This window comes from Podarcis pityusensis (assembly GCF_964106645.2).
Source record: "Podarcis pityusensis genome assembly, chromosome: 2".
Classification (NCBI taxonomy): domain Eukaryota; kingdom Metazoa; phylum Chordata; class Lepidosauria; order Squamata; family Lacertidae; genus Podarcis; species Podarcis pityusensis.
In genome coordinates, this window is record NC_138029.1 from 64,745,798 (window position 1) to 64,761,242 (window position 15,445).

Consider the following 15,445-nt stretch of genomic DNA (forward strand, 5'->3'; position numbering starts at 1 on the left):
AGTTTTTGGAGTATGTTGAAGTCTTTCAAGAGATCTGTTTGTCCTTCATGTCTCCTCATGGGTATATATGTTTTCTAGAGTTGCACGTTTTGTTTTTTAATAGCCTCATGGAATTCTGTAACATTTTATAATACTTTCTGAGGACTTCCCAACTATGTATTGATACTGTCATTAGCTCTGAAGCGAGTGCCTTCCATATGTGACTATGGGAAATGACACCCTAAATCTTTACAGTGCGTTATTTTTACAGTATGCACATATGCAGTATATGTAGTATGTTGCGATGATGTTACTCATCATTGGCTTTAAAATGCCATTCAAATAAGGGTGAAATGATTAAACCCTGGTTCTGATGATAACCTTTATCACTGTGATATATTCATGGTATTGCATAAGCTAAGACATCTGTTTTTGTTGAATGTATATACAGAATAAAATAAAATGCAGAAACATCATTGCAGCTGTTGGAGTTGCTGATGGTCTTGCGCACAACTTAATGAGAACAAGACAATGTGCAAGGCATCTAGGTGAATAACTGGGGTTCCCAGTTTAGAAGCACTCTGGCTGTGATGTAGGTAGGAATTGGGTCAATGTTGTGGGCCACAATTTTAAATTGCATTTAATCCAAACTTGCCTATTTCACACAAATATGATGGCACAGTTGTGGTGTGCTGCAGTTGAATTATGCAGTGTTTGCATTCTGCAATTGATAATGTGAAGAAATGCCAAACCTCAGAAGACTTTTAAGCCATTTCTGTTAAAAGTCAACCTTTTAGCTTTTTGTTAAACTGTTTCAAGCATCTCTGTAACTTAAGGACTAGAATTTTTTTAATGGGAAATTAGGGTCTGTGTGATTTGAATAAACCCAAAAGTTTGTTTAGAGTATTTTATTGCTTAATAAATTGACTGTAAAGTTCAAATAAATAACTTGTGGATACCATGGACTATCAAATGTGCCCAAACATCAGTTAAGGTAAGTAACTTGTTTTTTCAATGGGCTACACAAATGTGCGTGGGTTTCAGTGTTTCGAGCTGTTCTGTTGATACAGAATAGCTAATCCCAATTCGGCTTGAATTCATTAAACGAAGTAATACTTTTATAAATCTTCATGAGTCCACCTTGAAGCCGCAGTTGGGCTTTATTATTATGCTGTGAAAGGTCCTTTGGTCAGGAGTAGGATGTGTGTCAGATTCCAGGTTCAGTCCCCTGTATATCGGGTATGGCGGGGAAAGTGTCCTGTCTGAAACCCAACAGCTACTGCCATTCAGTTTTGATGATACGCTGGATGGACCAATAGTCCAACTTTGCATTGTTTTGGGTTAACTAAATTTTGTTGAGCCACTTCCTCTGGCTTTGGAGATCTCTCATAAATAACTTCTTCTTGGTCACTAGCTTCACTCTGCTAGCGTAATGCGTGATTCAAAAGATTATCTGAATCTGAATTTCTCTATAGTCTCTTGCATTTCACTCTGCAAAGCTGAGAGTACTATTCCAGGAGATGCTTAATCACTTCCTGCTCAAGCTTTAAAGCTTTTGTATCTAATAAGCTGTTCGGTATAGTGCATATAATCCAGCTGTACTATTCTGAGTTTGGCTAGTTCCTGAGAGTATATGGAAGGTGTGAGACAGTGGAAAAGTTACTCTCGGTAGTTAATTATTTTAGCTTCTTACAGCACAGGACATTCATAATCTTGGATCTGATCTAGTACATTCAGTTAATGGGATGTGATTAGTGATAAGAGAGGACAGTTTTGAACTATCTCAGTGTTTATAATACAATGATGGATTAACAAAATGCTTTTAACTAGTCAATAAAAATGTTTAAATCTCAGGGTGGTGTTTAGTAATTGTGTCCTAAATTTGCAAGCTGACACACATTACAAGCCCCCCCCATGAAAACAAAACCAGACCAATATGTAGTGTCTGCTTTGACCCAGAATGCTTGACCGTGGTGGTATTTTGAGGCTCCAAAAATAACAAGGGACCATGGGACCTGTCTCCAGTGGAACTACCTGTGCTACACAGGGGCTTAAAGACCTATGACCACTGCTTTATCAAAGGCTGCATCTATTCCAGTTTCAGTCGTAATAACATTGCCAGTTGGGTTATCTCCATTGGCTGGAATTGTTCGTTTCCTGTTGTCATTTTAATTGCACTAATTCCTGACAGGCTTTATTCTATTAGATATATTAACTTTTTATCTTGTCTGTTTTAACATAAGCCACTTGGTTTCAATACAGAAGCAGCATACAAGCAACAAAAAGGTTTTCTGTTGTTTAGTTGTGTGTGCTCTTTCCCCCCAAAGTTTTATCAGGTTTTTTTTTGCCAAAATATTAAGAAAACAGCAGCATGGCAGAATTCTTACCAAGATTTCCAGCTTTGGCACAACTGGAAATTGCCAAGTACATAATTTTCATAACAATACTATAATGGTCTCACCAAGAGCCATCCCCGCTATAGCACGATGTGAGTCATTGGGCACCGATAAAAAGGTAAAGGGACCCCTGACCATTAGGTCCAGTCGTGACCGACTCTGGAGTTGTGGCGCTCATCTCGCTTTATTGGCCAAGGGAGCCGGCATACAGCTTCCGGGTCATGTGGCTAGCATGACTAAGCCGCTTCTGGCAAACCAGAGCAGCGCACGGAAACGCCGTTTAACTTCCCGCCCAAGCGGTACCTATTTATCTACTTGCAATTTGACGTGCTTTCAAACTGCTAGGTTGGCAGGAGCAGGGACCGAGCAACGGGAGCTCACCCCGCTGCGGGGATTTGAACCACCAGCCTTCTGATGAAGAGTTTGGATTTGATATCCCGCTTTGTATCACTACCTGAAGGAGTCTCCAAGCGGCTAACATTCTCCTTTCCCTTCCTCCCCCACAACAAGCACTCTGTGAGGTGAGTGGGGCTGAGAGACTTCGAAGAAGTGTGACTGGCCCAAGGTCACCCAGCAGCTGCATGTAGAGGAGCGGAGACACGAACCCAGTTCCCCAGATTACGAGCCCACTGCTCTTAACCACTACACCACACTGGCTCTCACTGATCGGCAGGTCCTAGGCTCTGTGGTTTAACCCACAGTGCCACCTGCGTCCCATTGGGCACCGATAGGAGGTGTTAATTCTCTTAATTAAAGCTGATGAATGACAATCGTATCAAACATGACCATGTTCTGCTACATTTCTGATGGATTAAGTGTTCCAAGGAAGCTACGTCGTATAATTTGACCCACCACCCTTCTTTTTGGGGCCTTTGCGGCCTTCAACCATCTAGCTGCCTCCATCCGAGCTGCTGTTGGCAATACTGATGCTAGTTCTTTATGGTGCAACAAGGGATTCCGATTGTTTTAAGCTGAGAGTAATGTTAACATCAGATCTGGGACCAAAAGCTGGCTGACTATGCAACACTGCAATGCAGAATTGTTTTACTTTGATGCCGTCCCATCATAGGTGCATAAGTGTTTTTTCTCCGTATCTGTGCTCCTAACGGCATCTTTAAAAATTGATCTAAAATACTTCTATTGTGCCCCTTAATCTCAAGATCTCTGGGGAACAGTCACTTCAATAAAACAGTACCGCAGAATAAAAATCACGAACAAGTAGAACAGGAGACATAATTCTCAACTGAACACCAATTTCCAAAAGCCTCTGTTCAACAGCAACGTAAGAGGCCAGTGTGAATTCAAGGGTTGGGGAGTTCAAAGACTGGTTGCCATGGAGAAGGCCCACCTGTGTGTTGCATCCTCTCTACTGTGGAGCTGCTTAACTTCCAGCCAAAGTGGGGTACTCCAGGTAAGAAGGTCCCAACTTGTTCAGGCTTTTCTGTGTCGCAAAGCCTTGACTTTAAACTGGAAACATACTGGCACAAAGTGCTGTCCTTGAAGGACTACTGCAGTGCAACTCTTTACTAGTGGTTCTATGCAATAGCTGTGCTGCTGCATTTTGCATTAGCTGCAGTTTCCAAGTAGCCTCTAGAGCACATTGCAAGGGTCACCAAACTTTTTGATACTGTAGGAACTGGGAAATTTGAGCAAGTACCATGTGCACCATTATCTATGGTTTCTTCGCTCCCCACCCACCTGCGGTGAGAAAGTGTGCTCACATCTGTGCACATGTGCACGCTTGGGCTTTCCATGGGGTCTGAGTGAAAGTGATCCAGTGGCACTAAAATGGATCCACTTGAATCTGCATGATTTTATATGGCACTGCTCTGTAAAAATCACTTCTGGTGCTTGCCAGCACCACAAATCAAGGCATAGATGCTCAGATTTTCATGGCCCACTCGCCTCTCTTAGTTGCTCCATACCCTCTAGTCTCTGCCCCTTTCCACTTTTGGTTACTCCACTTCTGATTTGAGCCTTGAGAAGCACGTAAGTTACAAAACAGAAATCGGGAAATCTGAGTGTCGTTCTTTGGACTTCAGTTCCATGTATTTTTAAAGAGGAGCGGGGAAGATAATTACCCTCACCCCCACATGATAAATGGGGGAGTGGTGAGAGGATCACGGAGACTTTGTGGACATCAGGAAAAGTCTAAGGGTGTTGCGCATGGGTGCCATACTGGAGATCCTATTATTGCAGCAATCCAGCCAGGAATTGGAGCATAAATTACTGAGGCCAGGCTGGCAAACTGGCAAAAAGTTTCTTCATGCCATTGAAGAAACTTTAGGCTCCAGTAACAGTAGAAGTCAGGAGCAGTCTTGGCCTATGAACTTGCTCCTTCAAGGAGAGTGCAACCTTGTCAAGACTAACCATTCACCTGATTCCCAGATCCAAGAGACAACATCTCTGCTTTATCTGGATTCAGTTTCAATTTATTAGTCCTCATCCAGTCCATTACAGCAGCCAGACACTGGTCCACAACCTGATGCCCTCAGGTGAGGTGGCACCCGCATACTGATAACACCCAGCTCCCAAAGCCCATTTGTGTTTGCCCAGCAGCTTCATACAGACATTGAACAGCACTGTGGGCAGAACTGAATCCTCTGGGACCCCATGATCACCCGACACAGAGTTGAACACATGTCTCGCAATGCAGTCTTCTGGAACTGGCCTTGTAGGTAAGAACCAATGTAACTGCTTTCAACTGCCAGGTCTTGTCCAATAAGTTACCATTGTCAATGGTATCAAAAGTGGTTCAGGACAATCCCCTGTCTCAGCCCATCTCCACCTCTCCTGGAGGAGACAATCTGTTAGGGCAACCAGGGCCATTTTGGTCCCACATCCAGGCCGAAAGCCTGACTGGAATGGGTCGTCTTCAAGGAAGTCTGAAGTTGAGCAGCAAACACAAACCTTATGCTTATTTTGTCTGCTGAAAAGGCAGGATACAGATTGCCTGATTACCAGTGTGGAGAGTGAGGCAGCATATTTATAAAAGTCAGAAGAACATTGCTTAAGAACCATAGTTAGGTCTTGGGCTGACGCCACCACAGCCAGTAACACACAACAAACAAAAATGTCAGAAAATGTTTATTTTTGTTTTTAATTGGAATTGGCATGAATGTATGGTTGAATAAATATACTTTTTATATACACTTAACAGAAATTTACATTCCATCTTCAAACTGCTGAAATAGATTTTTTTCTCTTAAAATTTATTTTTACAAGCCAAAAAAATAATCTGCCATTGATATCTGAATGTTTTCTTTTTCTCCTTGTGTGTGTTCATGCAAGCTGTACTTCATATAAGTTACAGGTTATCATGATGTAAAAATGTTTACTCTTAAGGAAGCAGTTGCTTTGTTCTCTGGGTCCGATGTAGCAAAACACATCCTTAATGGAGCATTAAGGCCATACCAATGGGACACATACATACAAATTTCACATAGAAAAGGCAGGGCAGTCCTTCACTTCCTTATAAAACGATAAGCCACATCGTTTACTCAGACTGTGTTTCACATTGACTTGATTTCATTTTTTTGGAAGGTCCTTCAGTTGAGGAAATACCTCCTAAAGTGCATGTTTTCAGTGTTCAAACAATTCTAGATTGAAAATATTGGCATTAAAAACAAACTCCCCCCCCCCCACTGCTTTATTTCCCACCTGAGTCGTATTTTGGGGTGCAACTGATAGTTGGCCTAGTGCTAACTTATCATAGGCAGGACTTGTGTACTGGCACTGTCAATTTGCTATTACTTTAATGGATTAAACGTGACTATAGGATTCACTTGACTAAGGTGCACTTCACACATACGGAGAGAGAGATACATGGGAGCAGATTCCCTGCGGCCTGAGCAAGAATGTGCATATCATAGCTATGTGGGTGGGACCCATTGCATGGATCTTTCTTACCCAATTGTGTCCTGGCTGAGTGGGAAGGATCTGTGTGGTTTTCTCAGTCCATGTGGCGGTTTCATTGTGTGGACAGGCTCAAGGAGAAAGAGCTCCTATGTTTCTCTGTGTTGTTTGTGTGTAGGAGACCTAATCTGGAGTTTGGGCTGAACTAGTTCATTTCATTCGAGACCCGACTTCCCCAGTCTGGTGGCCCCTGGCTGCTGTGGACTCAGACTCCCATCTGTACCAGCCAGCGTGGGATGATGGGCGTTGGATGATGGGATGATGGGAGTTGGAGTCCAGCAACATCTGTGAGGGCCACAGTTTCCCCACACTGCCCAGCAAAGGCTTTGTAATGTTTTCCTAGCTTTTGGGGCACATGATAACTTTACCACTTCTGTGCTATGGATTCCCAGTGATGTGTTCCTGTTAAGTAGACTGGATCTGCTCTTTTATGAATGACTTCGGCCATGTATTATGGAGGCATCAGTAGGGTGAGTTTGTTTATATAAAATATGGCACTTCATTTGAGGGGAGGAAACATGGTGCTAGAGGGAAGAGATCTTTTCCCAAGCTATACATTTGGCACTGCTTAACAAATTAATTTCAGGTCTCACATTGATGTGTAACACACTCTTCTTCCCAGAACCTTAACAGTTCCTCTGCAGTAGAACTAGTTCAGGTTGAGGTTGAGTATCAGAAAAAAACACCTGTTGAATTGAAAGAGGGTTTTCTCCCCACTCCCCTCAGCTTCAGTTCACTAAATAAACAAAACGCCTTGTAAAGTGCACAACTTGCAAGTCTATAATCCTGCACAATGAGTAATGCTACTCGAGAGTGGGATGAGCTCCTGACAGTAACTTGCAGGGGTATGTTTCTGCGTAACTGACTTGCATATTTTGCTGCAAGATGGAATTGGTCCTGAAGTGCATGGGGTAGAGTCTTAAGGGTTGCTTGAGTAAAGGAGGGGTGCTGCTGGGCCATACCTGTGAATGCATTTGGAATAAACATACAAGGAAGCAAAACAAAACCATCCTGCCAATATAAGAATCCTCTAAGGGCTGTCCAACAGGTTGATTGTGATCTAATGATTGCGGAGTGCCCCTGGTCGATCCTGGTTGACCGCATGACCCTTAGGGGTCCCCCCCCCAATAAAAATAAAAAAAGCTCAACAACCTTGGTCAATCCAATGGATAGATCACTTCCAGGTTTTTTTTTTATAGTGGGAGTAGATCGCAGTCTCTTGGGAGTTGGATATACCTGCTCTAAGACAAAGCTATATTAGAAATGTCTCCTTAACATATTAGTCATATAAATGCCAGGAGCTTTTTATAGGGGAGAGGTGGCTATCAAACTCTATGATGGAGTAATTGGGTGAGGTTCCTGATCTTGTCATTTGGCTCGTTGTTCCTGATGCTAGCTGTATGGATTTGATCTGAAACTGACTCAACCCAAGTGTCACTCTTAAGCTCAGAAGAAGTTGCAACACCGTGTCTCTTCACAAAGTGCTCATGAACAGCCCCAAATCCATTGGGATGTTAAGTTCTTATGTATTTTTGTTCTAGTTTGATCATAGCTCGTATTTCATTGTTGTCACTCTTACCTGCTATGGGTGAAAGCGGCTGATACAGCTGCTGCAGGGGTGGGGAGAGAAAATGGAAGCCCCAATGTTTGAGCAGAAGATTGTTTTACCCAAGCAATGCCACTATAGATTGCGACCTATGTTGCTGGGTTTTTTTGATGGGCTGACTGGAACTGTCCTACCTTTTCGTATCAAAGTTGTCTCCAGGCAGCTGTGAGAGTTTCTCAACCCTGTAAATTCCTCCTGAAAGCTTTTGAGTAGGCCAGGCATAGGCAAACTCGGCCCTCCAGAGTTTTGAGACTACAATTCCTATCATCCCTGACCACTGGTGCTGTTAGCTAGTGATGATGGGAGTTATAGTCCCAAAACATCTGGAGGGCTGAGTTTGCCTATGCCTGGAGTATGCCATAACTGAATAGGTATGGTATGAACAGGAAATAAAAAGTTAACCCCTAAATCAAGCAATAAATCAAGTAACAAGCCTTCTGGGGGTGCCTGTTCCAAATTGAACCTCATTTAATTCAGTGGGTAATAAATAATAATAATAATAATAATAATAATAATAATAATAAAATATATTTCTAATGCTGCCCATCTGACTGGGTTGCCCCAGTCACCACTCTGTAGCATTGCTCAGTGCTATTTTTTTTAGAAAAAGAGGTGCCAGAACTAACCATGAATGCCTCCTTTGTTCTCTTAGAATGGCAATAGTACCCACCTGAGAGGTACTGGAACTGAGTTCCGGTGAGTTCCTGTTGGAAAAAAAGCACTGACATTGCTCAAAGCAAACAGACAAGGACCTTATCTGTACCCGGATGAGAGCCCTACTGGAGACACTGCACAAGTTGGCCCTATCTGTCTCATTTCACAGCTCTTCTGAAACAAAGATGGATTAAGGTTGCAGTTCTATACATAGGCAGCCCTGTATAGCGAAGTTGTTAACGTTTTATTGTGTTTCTATATTTTGCTGGAGGCATGCTAGCTTGGGAGGTGCGAGGCAAGCCACGTGATTTTCAAAGCAGTATCTACTCCACGCCCTTTAACATCTGCCTCACTCTGCCTAATAGTGGAGCCAGCCCTGGACTGTAACTCAACTGAATATGCCCAGTGTGACTGTGGCAACCCAGTCAGATGGGTAGTACAATAAACAAACGAAGTAGCTTAATACTAGTTTATGGATAGAGGCTGCAAGTGGATGGGATTGTAATCCATGAAACTGCATTGCCTCTTGGATCTGCCTTCTTCCTTAGCAAAGGCAGGCTGCCTTGCATGGCCTCAATTCATGCAATTTAAACCAATTTCAAAGCTAGCTTCTGTACTCAAGAAGCCCTGAGTGCTGGTGCTATATAAAGGGATCAGGAGATTTCTAACAGTATTCTCAGTACCTTAACAAAACAGTGCCCACAGATTACATATTTTTTTGGAGGGGGAGGCCATGACAATGAAATCAGATGAATGGTGCAATGTAAACATGCCCTAAGCAAGCGTGTGATTGGTTTAGGAGTAACAGGACTGGTAGCGCACATCATGCAATACAGTGCTTGGATGCCTAATTGTGGCCAGTGTCTATTAGGACTGATAGGGTAGAAGGCAGAGAAGCCAACAGGAGACAGACAGAGCCAGTCACAGGCAGAGCCAACTCATTCTAGTTTTGTCCCCATCTACCTCCTGAATTAATGCAAGGATGATATGAAGACTGCGAAGGAGGAACGTGACTGGACAAAGACAGATAGGTGGGGAATGACCAAAGCCAGGCTGAGATTGCCTGGGCAGTATTGCATTCACCCTAGTGGAGCAGCCTCCACTGGTTCATTCTCGCTGTTGCAGCAAGATAGATGAAAGGGGAAAAGGTTCACTAAGACTGCAATCCTGCATCTGCCTACCTTGGAGCAAGGCTCACTGATCTCAACAGAACTTATATCTGAGCATATATGTACAGGCTTGTGCTGTTACTAAGATGCCTTCCAGGCCCCAGTACTCCCAACCCCACACTTTTTCGTGTAAGTAGAATTGCAGAATTTTAGAGTCATCTAGTCCAGCTCTCTGCAATGCAGGAACCACAGCTAAGTGCTGCATAAAGGAGAAACAGGAAAAGGATACGGAGGGGATGGAAGGCAAGTCGTTTATGTTTAGGAAATATGGGATTTAACACAGGTGTGGGGAGCCATTGGCCCTCCAGCTGTTGCTGAATTACAACTCCCACCAGCCCCAGCAATCGTGGTCAATGGTCAGAGCTAATGGGAGTTGTAGTTCAGTAACACCTGGAGGGCCAGAAAGTTCCTGATTCATCTGGAGCTGTTTGCCAGACAAATCCAGATATGGGGCAAGTCAGTTGTGGTAAAGGCAGGTTCTGTGACACAGAATTACAGACTCACCCTGCCTGGTGTTATCTGAGTATGTCTGCTGCATCCCTTTCTTTCGAAACTGGCAGGTAATCCCGCCCCCCGCCTTTCACAGTACTTCAGGAGCTACTCAGAATACTTGCTGTTGTTTAAGAAAAAGGGTAGAGCCACCTGCAAAGGGGAACAGCTACAAAATCAATTCACTGAAGCCAAGCGATTAGTTTGAAATTGTGAGCCTCTGAGCTGTGCCTGAGTTACTGCTGACGGTGTCCGCAGCGTGCTTTGAAAGTATAGCTTGAGGGGAATATGCCTTGAGCAAAATTGATTCTGTCTGGAGGACAGACAGTGCTGTAATAGGCCAGAGCAACAGGGAGAACTTATTTAAGCAAGGAGGGCTGGACACCTTCAATTATTAAGCACAAAGTGTGGTGTTCACATCAAAATTTGTGTTTTATGTTGCAGTGAATGGCTCTGATCTGCTGTTTTAAGTGGTGTTTTTTCTGGATACATGCTGTGTGAGTGTGCACATGCTTCTGCATGAGAGATTTATGCCAAACTGTGAGAGTAATGATATTAACCACCTCCTATTCTCACGCATGAACATTTGGAAATGGTAATCAACATTTGGGGGTCTATGGCCATCTGTCATGGTCACCAATAAATGCCACCTCTCCTGTCCTTCAAGTCTGTCTTCAAAATCTCTTCCTTGAAGTCTTTGGCCTCCATCTGATATTGACTCCCCATTGACAGTAACCCTAAGTACCAGAAACTATTGACACATATTTTTACCCTGTTAGTCCTTTCTTTTTCCTCCTTCTGTGGAAATTTAGATTGTGAACAACTGAGCGTTTTTTGTTTTTGTTTTTGTTTCTGCTTATGTTTTTCTGCAAAGTGCCATGTACATTGTGGTGCTATAGAAATAATTCAGTTAATTTGACTCTCTACTTTCATTGAAAGATACAAGCATGATTCTCTAAGTATTCAAGGCCAAAGATGGGACAGCATTGCCTTAAGCCAGTCTTTCTCAACCTTGGGTGCTCAGATGTGGTTGGACTACCACTCTCATCATTCCTGATTTCTGCCCCTGCTGGCTATGAATGATAGGAGTTGTAGTCCATCAACATCTGGGAACCCAAGGCTGAGAAAGGCTGCCTTAAGCCCTCAAAATTAGTCAGAAAAGCACAGTCTTTCCTTCTGAAATGGGATCTACGTTTTGGAAAAAATAACTACATTAGATAACTCTGCAGCACACATAAAATGTCATAGCTTCCCCCCCAACAAACACTGTAGATTGAAACTTTGGCTAATTTTTAAAGAAAAATGTTGGTGAGGAAGGAATTTTTTCATGAAGGACTGAAGAGTCTTGACAATATTTGTAGAGGGGGATGGAAGATGGTTCCCACATGCACAAGCACAATCCTTCCATATTGTGACTGGGCTGGCAGTGTAGACCAGGGGAGGGAGGGCTTCTGTTTACTAGTTAGATCGACTTTGGGTTGTTGTTTTTTTTTACTAGCACACCGATATCCACAACAAGAGGAAGGTACAAAAGACACATAATTAGAATTAAAGAACACGGAGCATCTGGACATATTCTGAACCTAGGCATTTTATTCAGTATCAGAACTGATCAGAACTGAGGCCACAATCCTATCCCACAAAATTCCACTCCTAGTTAGCTTTCTTCACTTCAGAAGCCTAATTTTGGTGAGGATAGATTGTTGTGCTGCTCATGTTAAATAACCAGGAGTCAGAAATATTCCCGATCTAGAGGAAATAACTCAGAGATCTACCAGTAGATCCCATGAAAAGCGAGAACGTTCTATTGTAACATTATTATTTTTTTAAAAGAAAAATAATTAAAAGAACTCCAATGCTTTTAATGGCAACTCATTATTTTCTGAACGTCGGAGCCAAGAGGACTGGGTGGGTGACAGATTTCTTAACATCTTGTGATGGAAAAGCCTTTCTTTGATCTACAGTAGCGTAAGGTCCAGAAAAGTTCTGGTTTCCATCATACTGTTAGGAAAGTTCATTAGAATCTTTGTTTAAAACATTTCTGCTTTTAATGAGGACCAGAATATATATATATTTATATATGGTTCCTGAGAATTATTACTACACACCTGATTTAATTTTTTAAAAAACTTTTGAATGAGATTATCCAAATGATGTTGTAAAAGCAAACAGGAACCGGACCCAGAATTAGCCCCTATTTGTGTGTGCAGCACCCCCATGTTCATGCAGATAGACTCCTGCAAGGGTAGAGCTACAAATTAAAGGTGAACCAAATATATGGTAAGGGCAAAAAAATCTGTATTATAAATGTCAATAGTGTACATTTTGAGTCGCCAGAGATAAATGAAACAAATATGATGTTATCTAGACCATGAAAAGTGAAATTTAGATCAAGGTGTCAATGTTACTGTATATATGCATTATAGCCTCCTCTCCTCTACTGCGTGCAGTGCATTTTGCAATCCTACTGCACGTCTACCTCTTGCCCAGGAAAAGCCCTTTTGATAGCAATTTCCTAGGCCTGCAACTTCAAATACATATAACCTCAGACTCCCTCATTTCAGTCAATTGCCAAATATGGCCTACCAGCAATCCTGGTCTTGCTTTAGCCTCGTTCACTTGATTTAAGCAGTTGTGTGGTCGTCACCAAAACTCTCGCTCCTCAAATCCAAAAAAATTGAAATAAAAAATTCCTTCCAGTAGCACCTTTAAGACCAACTAAGTTAGTTCTTGGTATGAGCTTTCGTGTGCAAGCACACTTCTGAAGAAGTGTGCTTGCACACGAAAGCTCATACCAAGAACTAACTTAGTTGGTCTTAAAGGTGCTACTGGAAGGAATTTTTTATTTTGACTATGGCAGACCAACACGGCTACCTATCTGTAACCAAAAAAATTGAGTTATTCTTAGTATTCAGTCATGACTAAAACCATAAGCAGAGCCCTGCATAATCAGGCCAGAGGCCATCTTCTTCAGCACCCTGATCTCACAGTGACCAACCACAACTCTGCAAGCAGAACCTGCCTACAACTGCATTCTCCCTACTTGTGATTCCCAACAACTGGCCTTCAGAGACATATTGTCTCTGACAGTGACAAAGGAAAACACAGCCATCATGGCTGGTAGCTTTTAACAGTCTAATGCTCCATGAATTTGACTATGAGCCAATGACCGACTCTGCTGCTTCTTCAACATGTGAAACACTCTTCGTGGAAATTAATACTACTACTGGTATACCACCAATGTTATTAGCATTGTTCTTAAAACAAGATCTGTTTGAGGCCTATTGAAGGATGAGTCCTTCTTTCAGCTTTTAAACAGAAGTCGCAGACAGCAAGCCAATGGTTATGCCAGGGACCTGATTAGCAGACAGGAGATATTTCCTTTCTGTCCCTCTGCCAACAATTTCCATTTGTACCGCCGACTCTTATCTAATTGTTCCCTACCATTTACAGATACAATAAAACAGCTCAGTGAGAAGAGGAAGGTCAATAAAGAGTAATGCCATGAAAAAAGGACATGCACAAAAAAAGCTCATTATGGGCTGGAGCTGCTGCGTGTCCTGTCAGCCTCGTCGTTAGCTATTTGGAACTCTTCAGCTGCGCTGAATCACGCATCTGATTTGAATTTCATTGCAGGTTTTTCTAAGCAGAAGAGTGAGATGGGAGCTCAGGCACAGAAGGAATGACTTTGTGACAGAGCAATGCCAGTTTTTTATGGGTGGTAGAGCTCCATGTTTGAGAGTGCTCTCAGCAAAGTATCCTCTGGTGGGCACCTCCACCATGGCATCACCCAAGGGCCCCCTTCCCCAACTGTGTGCCCTTCAGATGTTTTGAAATACAATTCTCATCAGCCATGGCTGGGGGAGGCTTCTCTGGGACACTGTGGGAAATTGAAACAATGGTTAGTGCCAGTTGCTTGGGGCCAAATCAATAAATAATATGGAGGGGAGGAAAGGGGCAGGCTCTATCAGGGCGTTGGAGGGCCTAGTGACTGCCTGAGGATACTGGATATAGATACAGTGGGACCTAGATTTTTGAGCGTCTCACAAGCTGAACAATTTGGAACCCGAACACCGAAAACCCGGAAGTAATTGCTTCCATTTTTGAATTTGCCTCAGAAGTCAAACAGCTTCCGAGATGCATTTTTCTTTTTCCCATTGACTTTGCAACCAGCCCACTGATCTTCAGTTTTTGAATGTTTCAGAAGCCGAACGGTCTTCTGGAATCGATTACATTCGAAAACTGAGGTTCCACTGTATAGATAAGAGAGAGGGGGTGGGATGACTTTGTGTGTGTGTGTTACAAAACAAACAAATAAACAGGGAAAAGTAAATATAGCGCCTCCACTTTCAGTTCTTAGAGTCGTTTTGCAGTTTGTTTACATTCGGTATGAGACACTATTGTCATAGACACTGTGTGGTTGGGGGAAAGGAGAGGGAAGAGAGAGAGAAAGAGGGAGGGAGCATGATCTTTCATTCCATTGTAGAGAGTTTGTGCAGAGTTTTTGTGTCAGCGTCACGTGGGTAGGTCCTTTGTTTATATATTTGTTTATTTTTATTGGCATTACAGGATTGCGGGGGGGGGGGGTGCAGGTCAAGAGCTTGGTTGGTTGAGTTAAGTTGGTTGTGGTGTGGTTCGTTGGTTTGTATGTATGTGTGTGTGTGTGTGTGTGTGTGTGTGTGTGTGTGGTGTGTGCGTTGTTGGGTCAGGCTAGCCATATTGATTTGTACACTGTTGGAGGGGGAATAGGTAATTGTCTTGTTCTGCTGCATATGTGATAAAGGGGAACCACACTGGGGTGAAGGTGCCCTCCTTTGCTTGTCCCTGTGCTAGTTTAAGTTCGTTGGTTAACTTTCCTAGTAGGGCAGTTTCCCATGCATTTTGGTACCAGTGGTCTAAAGAAATTGATGCCAGCCCTGGTGGCGTGAGGGTAGGAAGATGAGCAAAGCATTGGATACTGTTTCCAATGGGATTTGTAATGGCTTTGTTTAGAAAAAGATATGCCCAAACCCCAGAAATGTAAACACTACTGATAAGAGGGAGAGCATGATGGGCCTAGGCTAGAATCCAGGGATGCCTTAATGACTCTAAAAAGTAAAAGAAAAAAAAAGACTGCGCAATAATTTCTGTCTCAGGGCTAATCGTAATACCCTGAAGGATGACGGATTGCTGTAATTATCTTTCAAAATAATGAAGTGGCTTGATAAATGCAGTGGAAACCTTTACTTCTTCCCGTC